Here is a 17,711-nt window from a genome sequence, read left to right as displayed (position 1 = left end):
CAGCCAGGGCTACACAGAGAAACCCTGTCTCGAAAACCAAAAAAAAAAAAAAAAAAAAAAAAAAAAAAAAAAAAAAAAAAAAAAGAAAGAAAGAAAAAAGAAAGGTGTGTGCTGCTTTTGGCAACATAGTCAAAGAACGGCTCTTTGTAAGGCCATCATTTGAGCATATAATCATGGTAGCCATCAAAAGGCAAGGATTTCTAGACAAGTGTAGTGACAAGGTATAACTAGAATTCAGATCTACCAGGAAGGTGGAGCAGATCCCCTAGAGAGTCTTAGACCACGTGAGGACATGTCAGAGTGGGCATTCTTCTTATATTTCTCCCTTTAGCTAGCTTACTACAGTGTAGATCCATTGCTATGCCCATAAATACTGGACACAGGCTCCAGCTGTTCCCTATAGCCAGGTGGTTCTCATAACAGATCCAAGCACAGAGTGTAGAGGTCTCACACAGGAAACCATATGAAGCCTGGGGAAAGGAGCCAAGGCCGCTAGGACATTGGCTATAAGAAATGATTATTGAGGTTTATAGGCAGGCAGAGAGACTAAGAGCAAAAACAATAAAATAACCATGCAAGAAAATATCAGTAATATAGGCTATGGTCAAGCCTTGGTGGTACTGACAGAGAAATCCCACAATGTATTACACAATTCATTTTGACAGTGCTATGTTGAACAAAAGCCCATTAGACTCTCCCTAACTACAATAACATTGAATTATCTTTTGAAGTACCATTTAGAAAAAAACTTAAAAATGAATTCTATTCCCAAGCATAGATTGATGCGACCTGGGTATTGTCACCAATGTCATTGATGATCTGCTAGTTTCTATGCTATGCTAAAGCACCGAGCCAGTGTGTGGGAAAACCACCATCTTAAAGCTTGATGTCTAGACATGACTTCCCACTGTACTGTGGCTGCGGTGACCATGATATAAAGTTGCTATTAATTGTCTGTCTTGTCTGGTAGACCTGCATCCAGTTTCTCCTTGTCAACAGCAACAGTCTCAAAACTTCTGTGCCTTTCATCATTCTCTCTCACTGGTTTAAAACTTTCCTAAAATTGGCTGATGAGATGGACCATCAGGTAGGATCACTTTTCCCGTGTTTAACGACCTGAGTTTGACCCCCCAAGTCAAACTGGTACAGAGAACTGACTCCTGCAAGTTGTCCTCTGACCTCAACACATGCTCTCCAAATAAATAATGAATAAAATGTAATAAAAATTTAAAGCTTCCCTAAAAGCAGAGAGTAGCACGAATATACCATTCTTCTTAGACTCCCACTAGAGCCATCCAGTCATCTCAGGAAGAAAGTACTCCCTGGGTCACTTTTCCAAAAGACTGATAGCTCCCACTTGCACTTGAATTTCCTTGCTGGATTAGAAATAAATAATACATATCATCTCATGACTTCCAGCTCTGCCATTTATAAGTTGTATAGTCCTGGACAAATGACCATACTTTATGGATCTAAGAAGCCAAGAATTTAGCAATACATCCTAAATTCAGATATGTTAAAATATAGAAGAACAAAGGGCCAACATCAATTGTAAAATGCCATCAACTTGAAAAATGGACACATGTACTCTAGAATGTTGAAATCTTAAAACTATTTGGTTTGAAATTTATAAAACACATAGGCCTTTTTTTCCCCTAAGACTTAGCTTCTACCTAATAAAAGGTTATGAAGAGAAATAGGAAAACATAAATAATACAAATTTGATTTATACAAGCCACCTATAATGTAGAGATAGAGAAGTTCTGATGTCTTCATATTCTTCTTTCTAAAAAAAAAGCTGTTTTTCAGTCTTTTATACATATTTAATATTTATATCAGTGGTTCTCAACCTTCCTAATACTGTGACCCTTTAATACAGATCCTTATATCCTGGTGGCTCACAATCATAAGATTATTTCCATTGCTACTTCCTAAGTGTAATTTTGCTATCGTTATGAATTGTAATGTGAATATCAGATTTGCAGAATATCTGATATGTAACACCTCTGAAAAGGTCATTTGATGCCCCCCCCAAAAAGGGATCCTGACCCATAGGTTGAGAACTGCTGATTTATATGAACATTTATTGATCCAGAAGGCTCCAACAATGCAATCTAGTCTTGCCCAACCTTTTGTCTCGGTGACATACTGATATCCCAACTAGGAAGACTCAATCTATAAGGTCACACATATGGTCAGGGAATTCTCTAGCGAACTTTAATTTTTAATAGCTATTGTGATTCTGTAGTTTAGTGAACAGATAATAATTGACACAGTACACTCTCCAGGAGCAGTCAAGGAGACACAGGGCCATGGCTGGGTTCGATGTTGAATTTATAGAGCAACTGCTGGCATTTCTTCATTGTGGAAATGATATGAAATGCCTTGTTCTCATAGGGTTTCTCATTTCTCTTTTTTTTTTAATTTATTAGGTATTTTCTTCATTTACATTTCCAATGCTATCCCAAAAGTCCCCCATACCCTCCCGCCCCCACTCCCCTACCCACCCACTCTCTCTTCTTGGTCTTGGCATTCCCCTGTACCGAGGCATATAAAGTCTGCACGAACATTGGGCCTCTCTTTCCACTGATGGCCGACTAGACCATCTTCTGATACATATGCAGCTAGAGACATGAGCTCCGGGGGTACTGGTTAGTTCATATTGTTGTTCCACCTAAAGGGTTGCAGGCCCCTTTAGCTCCTTGGGTACTAAAAATATGGAACGCTTCACGAATTTGTGTGTCATTCTTGCGCAGGGGCCATGCTAATCTTTTCTGTATCATTCCAATTTTAGTATATGTGCTGCCGAAGCGAGCACGAGTATCTCATTTCTAACACCAGTGTCATTTGAGGTCAGATAATTTCCCTTTGTGGACTTGTCTGTACACTGTATGATACTCAGTGGTATACCTTTTATCTTCCTACCTGGTGCTGTCAGTGCCTACCTATTGTCTAGGCATTAACACTATTACTGTTGCCTTGAAAAAAAACCACCCTTAACAAAATACAGCTAATGGAGAAAGGGTTTATTCTGACTCATAGTTCAAGGGTCCACTGTGTTGGGAAGTCAAGGTTTTGAGGATTTGAAGTGGCTTCTCACACTCCGTCCACATTAAGAAAGCAGACCGTGATGAACACTACCATTCAGGTCACTTTCTCTTTTTATTCTGCCAAGGATCTCAGCCTATGAGACAGAGGGAATAATGCTGTGCATAGATATCCTACCGCAATTACCCCTATCTAGATAGTCCCTCGCAGCCATGCCCAAAAGCTTGTCCCTTAGGGGATTGTAGATACTCTCAGGTTGACAATCAATATAACTCATCACAGTCCCCAAACATATCAAATATCCCCAGTGCAGGCAAAATCACCAGAGTTGAAAGCCCTCCAGCTGTGCCTCAGAGGCAAGGATTCCAACTACGGATTCTGTTAGGCACCAGACTTAGGCAAGTGTTAACACTTTGGCTTACTTGCCTCCCAGGTTCACTGCAATGAGCAAAAGGGACAGAGATTATGTTTGCATCCCTGTAAGGGACAGCAAGATACTCAGTTTGACTTGCAGACAGCAAGATGGCTGTGTGACATTTACTATTATGCACTCACCATATGGGATGTAACCATTCTTATTCTATGTCATCTTACCATAAATTCCCCAAAATAGGTACCCTTTTTATAGGAGAGAAATACAGAGGCTTAGAATAATTAATTCTACTAAGCTCCATTAACATTTTGCTGAAGTAGGATGTTCCTATGCATTAAGGATATTTAACAGCATCCCTGGTTTCTACATCAAATTTTGCCTGCAGATACAACAAGCCCATTATTCACACTGTATGTTTACTACCCAAGCAACAGAACCAAACTCTAAGAAAGGAAACATGTCCAGGAGCACAGGGCTCTTGGGGGCACAGTGAAGGTTTTAAAAGGAGCTTTCATTACTGCTACTGTGGCTATGCCAGCTCACTGCTTGTGAGTGTCCAAATTCTAAATGACAGGCATTTTGAACAAGGACCAAAACTGAGTCCATCAGGGAGGTTAAGTATCATGAGGAGAAGGGACCGCAGTGCAGACGGTAGTGTCAAACAGATGAGTGCTCTCTCCATGTTCAGGGGCATATAAGTGTTCTAAAGAGCCACAGGTCGACTAGGAGAGCCTCAAAATTAGGGAATAGTTCCACTACTACACTAGGGTCTCCAGCTCCAAAGGGACTCCGTTTACAGCATTTTTGTACCCCCATCCCAGACACCACATTCCTTTCAGGGTGACAACCTTCAATCTTAAGACATAGCACTATCTTTCTGTATGGTTGCTTCCAGTTGAGCTGTCCTGTGCCACAACCCTCCTGGGAGATGTTTGTCATTGATTTTCCTCCCCAGAACACTCAGCAAGCCTGGTTTGCCACAAATGGCAAAGAGAAGTCAAGTGCAGGAGAGTACTGCTTGCCCTGCATAGCCTAGACATTTAGCCTCTGCCTCTTACTGTTGTTTAATAATCCCCGAGAGGAAAACCTGGTAGGGGCAGCTCTCCCCTTCTCTCTTTGACAGCCACCAGCATGCCAGGAAGCTAGCATCCTGTATCACTGGGCCTTTATTTCCACACCTCTCTGCCCCACCCCTCTACCCTGAGAAGAATCCCTGCGACGGCTGGTCAGTCTTTCACACAGTTCTCTAGCCTCTCTGTATCCTGCTTCCTCCCAGTTCACACACCCTCGGTGGCAAGCCCACCATCTAGCAGTGCCTGGGCTCTGCCCGAACATCAGTCTAAGCAGTCATTCTGTGTCTGTCAAAATACTGACAGCGTTTCTCCCTGCTCCGAGAGCATCAGATCCCATCTGTATCAAAAACAGTCTTCCAGGTTTATTTTGCCTATCACTTCTCAACACTTGCTATTTAAATTCCAAATCACTGTTGGGGGGGGGGGTTCACAGTGTCCCTGCTATTCTTGGAGTTTATTTGCTATGTCTTCCACTCAGACACCTTATTGGTATGCTGCTGGTATCATGTATGCACACACATGCATCCCATGCATACGTATGTACATGCATAAACATTAATGTTTCAGGGCAAACCATCACTGTCATCCATATCAGACAAGATTATCATTGGTCTGCAAGTTACAATGCTATAGTGAAGATAATTCATGTTCTCAGAGACCATTAAAATTATTAGAAGAAAAGAAGCAAAGAGATATGGAATATATTTAGACCTTCTTGTTTGTTTTTTACAAGCCCTTCCCAATCAAAATTTAATTGTGTGACTCTGTTAGTTGAAACAAGGGAATGGTTGTCACTATTCTCTCTCCTCTCTTAGATGCTGGGGTGGGGAATTTAACACTATTTTTTTTTTAAACAAAACATGCCTATAACTTGATTAGCAGACACAAGTCCACTTGGTGCTTAGGAAGATGAAGCAATCCTGCCTGTGACAGGTTCAGGGCTCCCTCACAGAAGGTGAAAACCATCTGCTAGTGTTTGACTTCTAAGTCAAACAATACTGACATGCATCAGAGCATAAATAAACCAAGAGGCAGATAGATCAGAGCCCACATGCTCATCAGGGCTACAAGGGCTTGCCTCTCCTATGGCCTGTGCTGGATGGCTACTTCTCTCCCATGCAGCTACTGCCCTAACTCGTCTTAAATCTTCCTTTTCCCTGAATCTGTTTCTGAAAGGCTCAATCTTGACCATTTTGTTGCAGCTCTGTTCCCTTGTATTAGGGTGGACCTTTGTGTCAAGGGGTTGGCACCACTGGCCTAATGTGGACTGAATGACCTGCTGAGCCATTGCTCCTTATGCTTGGTGCCAGAAGAAGTGACAACTTCGGCAGAAAAACACAGTGACATGTTCAGTCATGGTTGGTTTGCAATAACATGTGGTCCGTCCACTATGAGCATGGGAAGACGAAGCAGCTGGGGAGCTTCTGTGAGAGGTCAGGTGGTGTTCGAGAGACGGTTGGCTGCTGCCTTATGTCTCTGAGTTGTTTTCTCCAACTGAAGTTATCCCAAGCTGGAGCAAGGCTCTATTCTATTCTGGACACAGCTCTTAGAGTACCACCCCAACACTGGACTAACTCTAACAAATCAATTACATGATTTTCTCTCCCATAAAGGCATGTCCACATGTCCCTGCAGGCAAGGACATTATAATGGATTTCTGGCATAGGACAATGTGAGACTTGATATCAGCCTGTGTCCATAGCACATCTGGGTGGTGAAATAGACAATTAAATGAATTATAGTGATGTGACTCCAAAATACATGTCCCCAATCATCACGGGTAGACTACACCCATAATAGTTTCATATTTATCTTACTTTTGTTTTTTCATATTAATTCCCTCCCTTTCTCTCCTTCATTCTCCATCTTTCCCTTTTCTTCTTCCTTCCAACCTTATATCCTTGATTTGCCTTTTGCTTATTATTTGATAGTAAGTTTTTAAACACTAGGGATATTTTAAAGTGCTGAACACTCCATTATCACTTATTTTTGGCAGTTTGGAGAATTATCTGTTTTGGCATTAACCCTTTCCTGTCATGGAAAGAGCATCTCTGAGGAAGGCTCAGTACAACACTAAAATATGGATACAAATATTAGTATTTACAATCACCAAACCCAGACACTATTGTGGATGCCAGGAAGTGCTTACTGACAGCAGTCTGAGATAGCTGTCTCTTGAGAGGCTCTCCCAGAGCCTGACAAATACAGAAGCAGATGCTCACAGCCCACCATTGGAGTGAATGCAGGGTCCCCGATGGAGGAGTTGGAGAAGGGACTGAAGGAGCTGAGTGGGGGGGGGGGGGTTGCAGTCTCATAGAGGGAGCAACAATATCAACTGGCCAGAACCCCCAGAGCTCGCAGGGACTGGACCACCAACCAAAGAGTATGCATGGAGGGATACATGGCTCTGGCCACATATGTGGCAGAGGATGGCCTTGTTGGGCATCAGTGGGATGAGAGACCCTTGGGCCTGAGGGTGCTTGATTCCCCAGTGTAGGGAAATGCCAGGGCAGGAAGATGGTAGTGGGTGGGTATGTGGGGGAGCATCCTCATAAAAGCAGGAGGAGGGGATAGGGGGCTTCTGAAGGGAAGACTTGGAAAGGGAAAAACATTTGAAATTTAAATAAAGAAAATAGCCAAGAAATAAAGGAACAAGAAGAAAAAAATAGTATTTAGAAGAAAATTTAAGGACATACATTTTAGTAAAACAGGATCCCTTCTGGAACTGAGGACCTCCTCAACCAGAGGCCTTTGACCAGATTTACAGAGCTAGACATGAATTCATTCTTGTGAAATGAATCTCAGATATAATCAGAAAGCACTTGGTTACCTCCATGCAGGCATGCCACTTTTACACACCACAGAATGTAGCTTTCCAAGCAGGTTAATATTGTATCTTCCAGTAGTCACAATAGGGTATGACTGTTGATGTTTTTTTTTTTTTTTCTACCAAGGCACCTTCTGGTTCAATGAAAACTACACAATAGAGAGAAAATTTGGGCTCACAGAACATTATGGAAGAGGGGCTGGAAAGAATATAGTACCCAGTGGATGAGGCGATCTACTACAAAAATATTATCTTCTATACATGAGATAGCCGTTGCACGTATGAACTCATTACTGTTGTAGTCATAGACACAAGGCCTCCACAAGACTAGCCTGTCAATTGTTTTTCATGGATGGGACAGTGGGTAATGGAGATTTACACCTTCTTTGGGGATATTTGACAGTTAGTGGTCATTAGGATAGGAAGTCTTGTTGTCTTCAGAGGTAGGACAGCTAATAAGTAGTTGTCCATGATCCAGCAAATAACATCCTACTCATGCTGGCAAAACCACCTTCTAATTAAACTCAGTGAATCTCATACAAAAATAAACAAAACAGGACATGAATCCAGGTGTGAGATTTGTTGAGAAGAAGAATGGTTTAAGATGGTATTGAGGAATGGGTGGCTTAAAAGGTTAAAATTCATGATTGATAGATAACATTCATATATATGAATGATTAATTATATATATGGATAATGGATAATAATTTTATTTATGCATTTACATGTATATGTATATGTATATTTATATATGGAACAGCCAAATAATTTTAAATGGATAAAGTTTATAAATACATGTAGGATGTTAAGACTAGAAATTATGGACAAGGGCTAAGTAGAAAGCAAAGGGTATATTTATACCTCAGAGACTCTGCATCATTCCCCATCCCACCACCTCAGTCAAGTATAACTATTTATTACTGTGGTGGTTGGAATAGGAGGCCGCCCACAGGCTCTTATATTTGGATGTTTGGTCCCTAGGAAGTGGTTCAGTGACAGGGATTGGGATGTGTGGCCTTGTTAGGAAAAATGTGTCACTGGGAAAGGGCATTGAGGTTTCAGAAGCTTATGCCAGTCCCAGAGGCTCTCTCTCTTCCTACTGCCTGCTGAGCCAGCTGTAGAATTCTCAACTCCTCCTCCAGAATCCTATCTGCCTGCAAACTTCCATGCTTCCTACCATGACCATGATAGACTAACCCTAGAAGATACCCCCAATTAAGTCCTTTCTTTACAAAGTTTTTAGTGGTCGTGGTCTCTTCACAGCAATAGAAACCCTAACTAAGAGAGTTGCTCACATTGTACACATCTGACTGCTGAACTAGATGGCCTATTGGAATGTGTAGAGACACCCAACCCTTAGACAACAAGTCTACCTGTTCTCAGAAAAACTAATGGGGGAATTTTCTGAATACTTTGTTCTTATTCTCAATACTAAGGCTAGAAACTATTAAGTATTAATATGTCATCATCTAACACCATACAAAACCCCACAAAACATTAATGTCTTCCTAATCTATGCTATTTCATACAAATACAATGTGTGCAACAGTTTCACATGTCATTAGATCTGTTGTATATAGGACTGTCTTATTCAGACTTTGATAATTCTTGACTGACAGATTTCAGCTTTATTTTTTCTATTCCTCTTTCTGTTAGAAGTTCTGGAAAAATATTGGGGCACTTTGACTTTGTGAGGTCTCATTTGCAGAACTGTGCTCCCAGGTGAATCCTTGTCTGACCTGAAGGATATTACAATCTCCTGAATCCCCATAAGCTACTTGCAGCTCTTAAAGCTGCACTGTCTACCCCAGAGCCACCAGGCTCCGTGACTCTCAAGTATTTTAGACATCTAAGCTGATAAATGCTAAAAGCATAAAAGACACTCTAAAATAAACTTTTAAAAATATTGGTGCCAGGCGTGGTGGCGCACACCTTTAATCCCAGCACTTGGGAGGCGGAGACAGGCAAATTTCTGAGTTCGAGGCCAGCCTGGTCTACAGAGTGAGTTCCAGGACAGCCAAGGATACACAGAGAAACCCTGTCTCATAAAAAACCATATATATATATATATATATATATATATATATATATGGCATATTGAAATAATAATATTTTGGATATGATGGATAAAATAAATTTATTATTTCATTTTTCCAAACATTTAAGTGTACTTGTAAGAAAATTTAAAATATCAAATATGTTCATATATCATAGTTTGTATTATATTGCCATTGGACAATATACTACCAAATATCCTGCTGCTATAATAGGATACCAAAAACTGATACATTTATCAAGAAATAGGTTTACTTGTCTCACAGTTCTAGAGGTTCAGGGTGTGGTGCTACATCTGCTCAGCTCCCATGACAAGATAATACAGACAGAAAGAGAGGATCATGCCACCCAACAGGAAAACGGAGAACAATTTAGAGATCAAGGTCAGACTTATAAAATAAACTTGCACTCAAGAACTAACTCATGAGGAGATGGCTCCAAAGACCCAAGGGCCACCAACTGTCTCTACCTGTTAATATAGTCATACTATAAGGAACAAACTTTTAACATGTAAGCTCTTGAATAGATGAACTCAAACCATAGCATAGCAAAGGAAGGTCACAACCTGGCATTATACTGGCATTTTGAGGTCTTATGCACTTAAATGCTAGCATCTATATGCTGGCACTCAGCACTTGTATGCTAGAGTACAGTGCAGCTGTCTTAGTTTTCTCTAGGATCTGTTCTCATCTTGCTTCTTTGAGCTATATCATAGTAAGGCTGACTCTTAAAAGAGTATTTCCCAGGTTACCATGACACTTGGATTGGGCTACATTTGGCCAATAGGACACATTACTCGGAGATTGGAGGGCAAGGAGAAAAGAGGTGCCAATGTGCTTCTCCCACTTAGCTGGTGGCAGAGCTGAATGCTGCTTTTCAATCAGGGATTGTTTGCCAGCCGCTCTTCTGCTTCACAGGCTACACAGATCTTCCAGTTGACGACAGGGAACTCGGGCCAGAGTTTTATGGATGACATTTCCCAGGGCCTAGATTTTCAAGGAGTTTTTGTGAACTACCCACATCCCTCAGAGTGGAAATGATCAACTTTGGTTTCTCACTAGAGCTTTTAGGAGCCTTGAAAACTGTCCCTGTCTAAGACTAGCTCCCATCTAGTTGGGCTGACTTGGAACCTGGACAATGATATCTTTAAAACGCCCTCCAATGACCTACAGTGTTCAATAGCTCCACACATTGGCACCTTCTGCCTTCGTGATCCCCTGGTTATACCAAGGAGCTAGCTGACAATCTGAACATAGATTTCCATTAATTCGATAGCTGGTCAAGTGCCCTTTGAAGATTTATTTCTTTCTCAAATTCTCTTGAAACAGCTCCCTTCTTACTTGGGGACTTCCATGAACCTTTCTTGCCATAGCAGCACACAGTTAAATGACTCCTCTTCACCATAGCTCAGCATCTTCAGCTCTGCTCCATGTGAACTTAAGCAAATGCTCAGAGGTGCTTGGATTTAGATTAGGTCAAACTTTAAATGTGATTGCTGCCTACTGAAGCCTCCTCACCTGTCCTATCTAGTATAACGTCCATGCGTGTCTAACGCTCCAACTGTACTGTACCCTTCTCCTTTATTAAAACAGCATGCTTCAGTTCTTAGAATCAACAGTTTGTCCTGAGAATAAGCAAATTCTTGTTTTATAGAAGACTAAGGGAGGTTCTAGGTTCTGACTATTCCTTTATTTACCTCACACCTATACTGTTCCCTCATAGGATCTGAGGGACTGGAGGAATTACATTTAATTTTTCATTCATAGTTCTAATGCATTCATAATTTCCCATTTCCTATTTGTGTCTGTGTGTTATGGTCTACAATGTGGCAATGCGCACAGATGTAGAAGTTATGGAGGGGATGTGGGAATCTTGCACACATTCTAGGACTTTGGCTTTACAAATGGGAACTTGTGAAGCCAGGTGATAGATTTATGTTCATATCTTAAACGGGTCACCCAGCCCCAGTATAAAAGCAGGGTGACAAAGAAATACATCACTGTTCCCAGCAGCTACCTGGGTGTACTCATTACTCAGTGGGAAATGGACCAGGCTTGTTCATTAAAAGTCCCTTCTCCTGTGGAGAGTCATTTGAACACTGTCTCATTTAAAATAAGCCAACCAACACCACAGAGACAAAAAAACAAAAACCTTTCCCCCACACCGAGTACCCTCTAGAAAGCAGTGTTTCTCCAGTTCCGTTTGCCTGTGTCTAAACTGTCATAGTGAAGTATCACCTGCTCAGAAAATGGTTTCTTGTTGGGGGAAGAATTACCTGCTAACTTGGATTAGAAAGAGGGAGAATGTGGTGAATATTTTAAGAGAAATTACAATTTGCATGAACACCATATTGATTGTCACTTTGTCACCTCTGAGAAACCAATGGTCAGATGCCAGAAGTCCAGGGCCATGTGCTGAGCAGGAGGTCATCGCCCTACAGGAAGAGGGTCTTGTTAGCACAGGAGAGTCCCAGCGACAGGAAAGGAAGCAGTCCAGGCTGTAGCTCAGCTCTCAAGGTTTGACTGAGATTAAGGGAAGAAAGCTGGTGTTACAGAGTGTCTGTGGGGAGCCAGAGATCCAATTTCATTCTGCCTTGTTTTGTCCCTAGTCACAGATTCACTTTTCCTGGCTCTGTGGTCCTCTGCTTTCTCATCCGTATTTCCTTCTTATTACCTGGGCGTGACTTACTCTACTGAGCCTTTGGGTCATCTAATCTCTCTTTTTTTTTCCCTCAGTCATTCTCCTCCCTCAAGTCCTCTACTACTTTTGGCACAAGACACTGTGGATAAAATATTCTTTTTTTCCAGCCACTCTGAGGCTACACTAACACAGCTTGTCCTGGCCATTCTTGACCTGAGGAACTACTGAAAAGCCCTCAATGCTATCTTGAACCATCCTGAGTTCTCAGGGACCAGGCTCCAGTACAAACACCCTTTCTCTCTTCTGCAATGGCTCTGAACCAGTTGCCTTATTTCTCTGTGTTTTTCCTTCTCCTCTCTAGATAGGCAGTGGATGTGAAATAGCCCACCTCACATTCAGAAATATTTTGTTCACAGGTAAATTTCTGTCTCCTTGTAACATTACTCAAATTAAATCATTACTGTCAAAGTCAGAGGTAAGACCTGGAGAAGCTGAGCAGATCACCAGGGAGTCAGATGAGCTACTTACACCATGACACAGAAACACAGCATCCCAGGGCATCGCCTCCCTAGCTGACAAAATGAAAAGAACCAATGAGACCGTGATACATACTTTTGACAAGCTGCAGCTACCAGGAACTCATCTGCAGCTGATTGCCCCTCCCCCCATCAACTTTGAGAAGTTGACTTTGCACTATTTTAAGCTCACACTGTTAAGAGAAAGTCAAACTAAATTTCTCGTGAGATTTCTCAGAGGCTTTGTGTGATTAGGTTGTCAGAAGCATCAGCTGGCTTCAGCTCACTGCTGAGGCCAGCTGGGGTACACTGCGAGAAACAGCAAGAGTGGGGGTGATGCTGAGGAAATCCTTTGCTTTTCACCTTGTGTAGTGAACACAATCTCAGATGAAGTCTTAGGGGATGCGGACTCTAGTCCCAGTCTGCTACTGACTGGCCCTGAGATCGCCGACCCATACTGTCCAATAGTTGTAAGTGGCTGTGACGTGCTTGCAATGTGGCCAACTCCAGGGGAGGTGCCAAAGTAAGGCACATGAGAGGTTTCAAAGACCTGATGTAAGAATGTAAAATATCACACGAGTAATGTTCATATTGACACTTGTTGCAACGGTAGTATGCAAATTTTGATATACTAGGTTACATGAAATGTTAATCCAGTTAAAATATTTTAAATTAATAAATCACTGCTATTTGTTAACGTAATTATTTAATAAGATTAAATATTATTAATTTAATCTATATTTTTCACTTTGTTAATGTGTCTCCTTGAAAGTTTAGAGTTTTGCATGTAAATCACATTATACTTCTATGGGACAGCACTGCCGTGTACAAATTCCCACTGCTTCACAAATTTGGAGAACTGGGTACTTCAGAGACGGTCTTCAGCAAGCAGTAATTTCTTTGCATGCTCTACCTCCTCTAAGATTCACTTTCTCCTTAGATATTTTTAAATGTTTTCTATTATCATGGGTGAATGTTAAAAGAGAGACATGTTGGGACTAGGGCCACCACTCGGTCTCTAAACTGCTTGCTGTGTAAGCATGAAGATGTATGATCTCAGCACCCATGTGAAAAGCTGGGCAGCATGCCATGACCCACCCAAGTGGGTGACTCGCAACTCCAAGGGACAGACCCTGTCTCAGAAAAAAGGAAGGGTAGCTGCTTGTAGAATAATATCCAAGGTTGACATCTGGCCAGTGTCTATGTGCACACCTGTGCACCTGTGTGAGCATGAGCATGCGTGCGCACACACACATGTTAATATTAGGAAATAAGGGATATAAGAGAGGGTAATGAAGTAAATATGATCAAAGTATGCTAAAGGCATGTGTGAAGATATCACAATGAAACCCATTGTTTTATACAACTAATTGTGCTAATAAAATAAATGAACCTTAGAGAGGAGAATACTGGGCCAGAGATACGGTCATTATAGCCTAGGCTGATGACTTAGGCTTCATCTCCAGGACCAACATGGAAGAAACAACTGCCCCACATTGTTCTTCAACCTCCATATGCATGCCCTAGCATATATATCACACCCACGTACACAAACAGAAAATAAATATAATAAAAATTAAAAAAAAAACCTCAGAGTATTTAACACATAGGTCCTCTATTGGCATTCATGTGTTAGGCAGACACAAAATAGAGACCGTTTCTTTCCTTGAGCATCTAAGGTGAGGACTCGTAACATGAAGACACAGACCACTCACTAATCATCTAAAGCCTTGTGGGATTAACTGCCAGATTAATCTTTCTCATACTTTCATATGTGCAAAGCCTCAACAGAACCAGAATACTTCCTTGAGATGCTATTATAAATGAGAAGTTAGCATAAAAACAGAACAAAGGTGAGACTGACATTTTTATTTCTCCCATAAGTAGTTGCATAATTGTGGGAGGGGCAGGTGAGCACGGTTGAGCTAATGGCTTTATTGGTAACACAGCATTCCTTCTGGGCCATTAGCCTTCCCTCTGCGCGTATTTCCTCTACGTGGTCTCCAACAAATTTTGGAGCATTAGATGGTGATACACATTGCAATTGTTAAGCCATTTTCTCCTAACTTGCAACTAGGAGAGGCAGGAGATCATGTGAGCAGCTCCATAGGCAATGGGGTATTGTGTGAGAAAATATTAAGAGCAAAGGTCAGTAAAGGAAAGAGATGCCTGGTGCTCTATGGAGAGAGAGAAGTGGTTGAAGCCCTCTGGCCTAGGGGCCTTCTAAGCCTTCTTTATGCACATCCTACTGCCCTGTCCGAGAACAGATGCTCTTCCTGCCAACATGGCCCTACCCTCTCAAGCTTCTGAGTAGCTGCGGTGACAGATCGATCGAACTGTCATCACGCTATTCTTGATTCTTGAAAGGAAAACAAAAACAAAACCCTTTTGGGGAAAAACCACAAACTGGCCTGAGTCCCTTCTCTCCTTTGGCGCTCTCCTCCTCAATAATTCAGGAAATAACATCTCAGAGGCTCTCATCTTGGCCTATGTGATGTTTTTAAATCCTTCTAAATGGCTAAGAAGGTAATGCTTTTCAGTCATTTTCTCTGTGCAGCCCTCCCTTTCCTGGCAGAGACAGTGTACGCAGTCTATTAGAGCATTTTTTTCCTTCATATAATGGCACCAATTAAATTACCTTGCAGCCCGACCTTAATCTGGCAGGAATGATTATTCCATGAAACAGTTAGAGCTCTAATTGACATGAAGTGCCTGCAAAATATGTCTTTTGCAGCAACCCCTGTCAAAGTCACATTGATATGCTAATCCCTATAGCTGGCAGAATCACTTCATAAAGAGAGACATTGAAAATTGAATTATTTCAATTTCAGTACCTAGGAATCTAGTGATCTGTCTGTATATGTAACTAAGTAGGTGCAATACTTTATAGGGGTAAACAGCTGTACTAGGGTGTTGCCATGGTAACTGCTTGACTCATGGCAGTTGTGTTAGTGATGAAGTCATTAGCAGTGTGAAATGTACTTTGAGGTTGTCAAGTGTAACACTCCAGGAATATTTCATCAGTATTAGTGGAGCCTTTTCATTTACATAATTTAGGCTTTTGCACATGATCTCATTATGGTGCAAGAAAGGGGTGCATTGTGGGGCAATTGTACCTGGTTGGGATGAATCTCCATTATGTCATTTGATTATTAATCTTTCTCCTTAAATAGAGTTTTCCAAATAAGTCTTCTGGGAAATTGATAACTTCATTGGAACAATGATGCTGAAACAGAGTTATTGTGGGACAGACCAGGCTGGCCATATGTTGTCCATGCAGTGAGAAACCAATGTAGATGAGTACCAGGGCTCTTCAGATATACCATGTGCCTTGTTGATTCTTTAAGTTTGGAAAAAGAACTTTGAGGTCATTCAAGGGGGTGTTACTTTCCTGTTCATCTCCTCGGGGGCCTTAATGATCCTTATGATGGAGTGCTATGCAAGCATTTTGGGACCAATGACAAGTTTTATTGCCGTTCTGCCCAACCCACTTCAACATGATATTGATGGCAATACACCCTCAAGATTCGATTCTGAATGGTGTCTGGCTGTTTCACAGAACCATAGCACCTTGGGCCAGAGCAGGAGGTAGAGAAGAAAACTTGCTAGAGCAAGCCGGCTGGCCAGATGAGCTGGAGCAGTCAGCTCTGTGCACAAAGACCCCACCTGAATATAGACGGTGGCGAACAGGCACAGAAGATCGTGCTGTCACCTCAGGCTTCTGCACACACATCACTCATACACATGTGAACCCACATGTGTCCGCATGAGCCACAACACACACACATGCATATCAAAAATAAATTGAAGGAGAATTGTTAGAGCTGTTTAGGCATCGATTGAAACATTAAGCAGACACTTTGCACAGTTTTATCTGCTGTGCACTTAGGCGACTCTCAGCTTGGTGTCCAGTCAGCTGTTCTATTTTCTATTTTCATTCAGTCATTCACTCGTGTGCTCATTTCTTACAAAGATTTTAATATCATACATTTCAGGAAGTGGTTCTAGGTGCCGGAGAAAAAGATACAAGCACAAAGGGCAAAATCTTATCTTTGTGATGTTCAGTTTAATGGGAAGATATATATTTAAAAATATGTGTGCAAGTACAAGAACCAGAAACAATGAAGCAGAATAAGAGTCCCTTCCCTAAGTAGATGGGAGGGGGGGGTCAGGCAGGTTCAAAGAGCCATTTAAGTGGAGAACCGAGGGAGGAGGAGGTCAATCAAGGGAGAATAGAAGCAATTACATTTCACACAAGAAGCAATTTTAAACTTCTGATACTCAGGCTAGAGGAGGTTATTGAGACCAAAGAATTTAAACCCAGTGGTCAAGACCAAGAAAAGAGTTCATCCCAAGTCTCAACCTGGCAGGAAGAATGGCTGCCAGCTGAGAAGAGTCACTGTGCTCACCATGAGGCAAGTGCCATCTGAACAGGATGAGAACCTTAGCAACCTCCAAGGATGTAAATAAATATGAGCTGGATCCCAAAGAACCTTGCATTTATACTTCCACTTTTCCTTTCTGAGGGAATATATATATATGTATATATGTATATATATGTATATATATATATGTGCATAAATATATAAACATATATACACATATATGTGCATATATATGCATATGTGCATATATACATACTCATATACATAAACTCATTCATATATGAGTATAATATATATATACTACACATATACATATACACATACCACATATATACGTATATATTCACACACACATATATATATGCATATACATGTATGCATATTACTTAAATGCACATATATAAATGTGTATATATATTTATACATTTGAGGGACTATACATAATATATATTTTATAGATACATGTATCAGTGTCTACAGGGGATTTGTTAAAGAACTTCCACATATACCAACATTTAAGGATGTTCAAGTCCCTTTTAAAGGAGGAAACAATGTTTAGATATAATCTCTGTATATTGTTCTGTATGTTTAAAATAATTTCAGGATTATTTATGTCCACTACAATGTAAATGCTATGCAAATAATTCTTATACGAATTTAGGCATCAGTTGCAACACTAGAGTCAACAGACACTTTCCACAGTTTGACCTGCTGTGCACTTAGGTGAGTTCTAGCTCAGTGTTTAGTCAGAAGTTCTATTTTCTACTTTCTTTCATTCATTCATTCATGCATGCA

The 17,711-nt window shown here is 41.1% G+C and overlaps 1 protein-coding gene and 1 non-coding gene across 4 annotated transcripts in view; one reads left to right on the top strand and one right to left on the bottom strand.

The window, feature by feature from the left end:
* The window catches only part of Slc14a2 (solute carrier family 14 (urea transporter), member 2), a 450,807-nt gene that overhangs the window by 60,675 nt on the left and 372,421 nt on the right, over positions 1 to 17,711 (top strand). The gene's annotated exons all lie outside the window — the stretch shown is intronic.
* On the bottom strand, positions 2,712 to 2,818 carry Gm26430. The gene has a single exon (XR_003952706.1). It is a non-coding gene; the product is annotated as a U6 spliceosomal RNA (small nuclear RNA).

This window comes from Mus musculus, chromosome 18 (genome assembly GCF_000001635.26).
Source record: "Mus musculus strain C57BL/6J chromosome 18, GRCm38.p6 C57BL/6J".
Lineage (NCBI taxonomy): Eukaryota > Metazoa > Chordata > Mammalia > Rodentia > Muridae > Mus > Mus musculus.
This window is presented reverse-complemented; position numbering and strand designations above follow the sequence as displayed.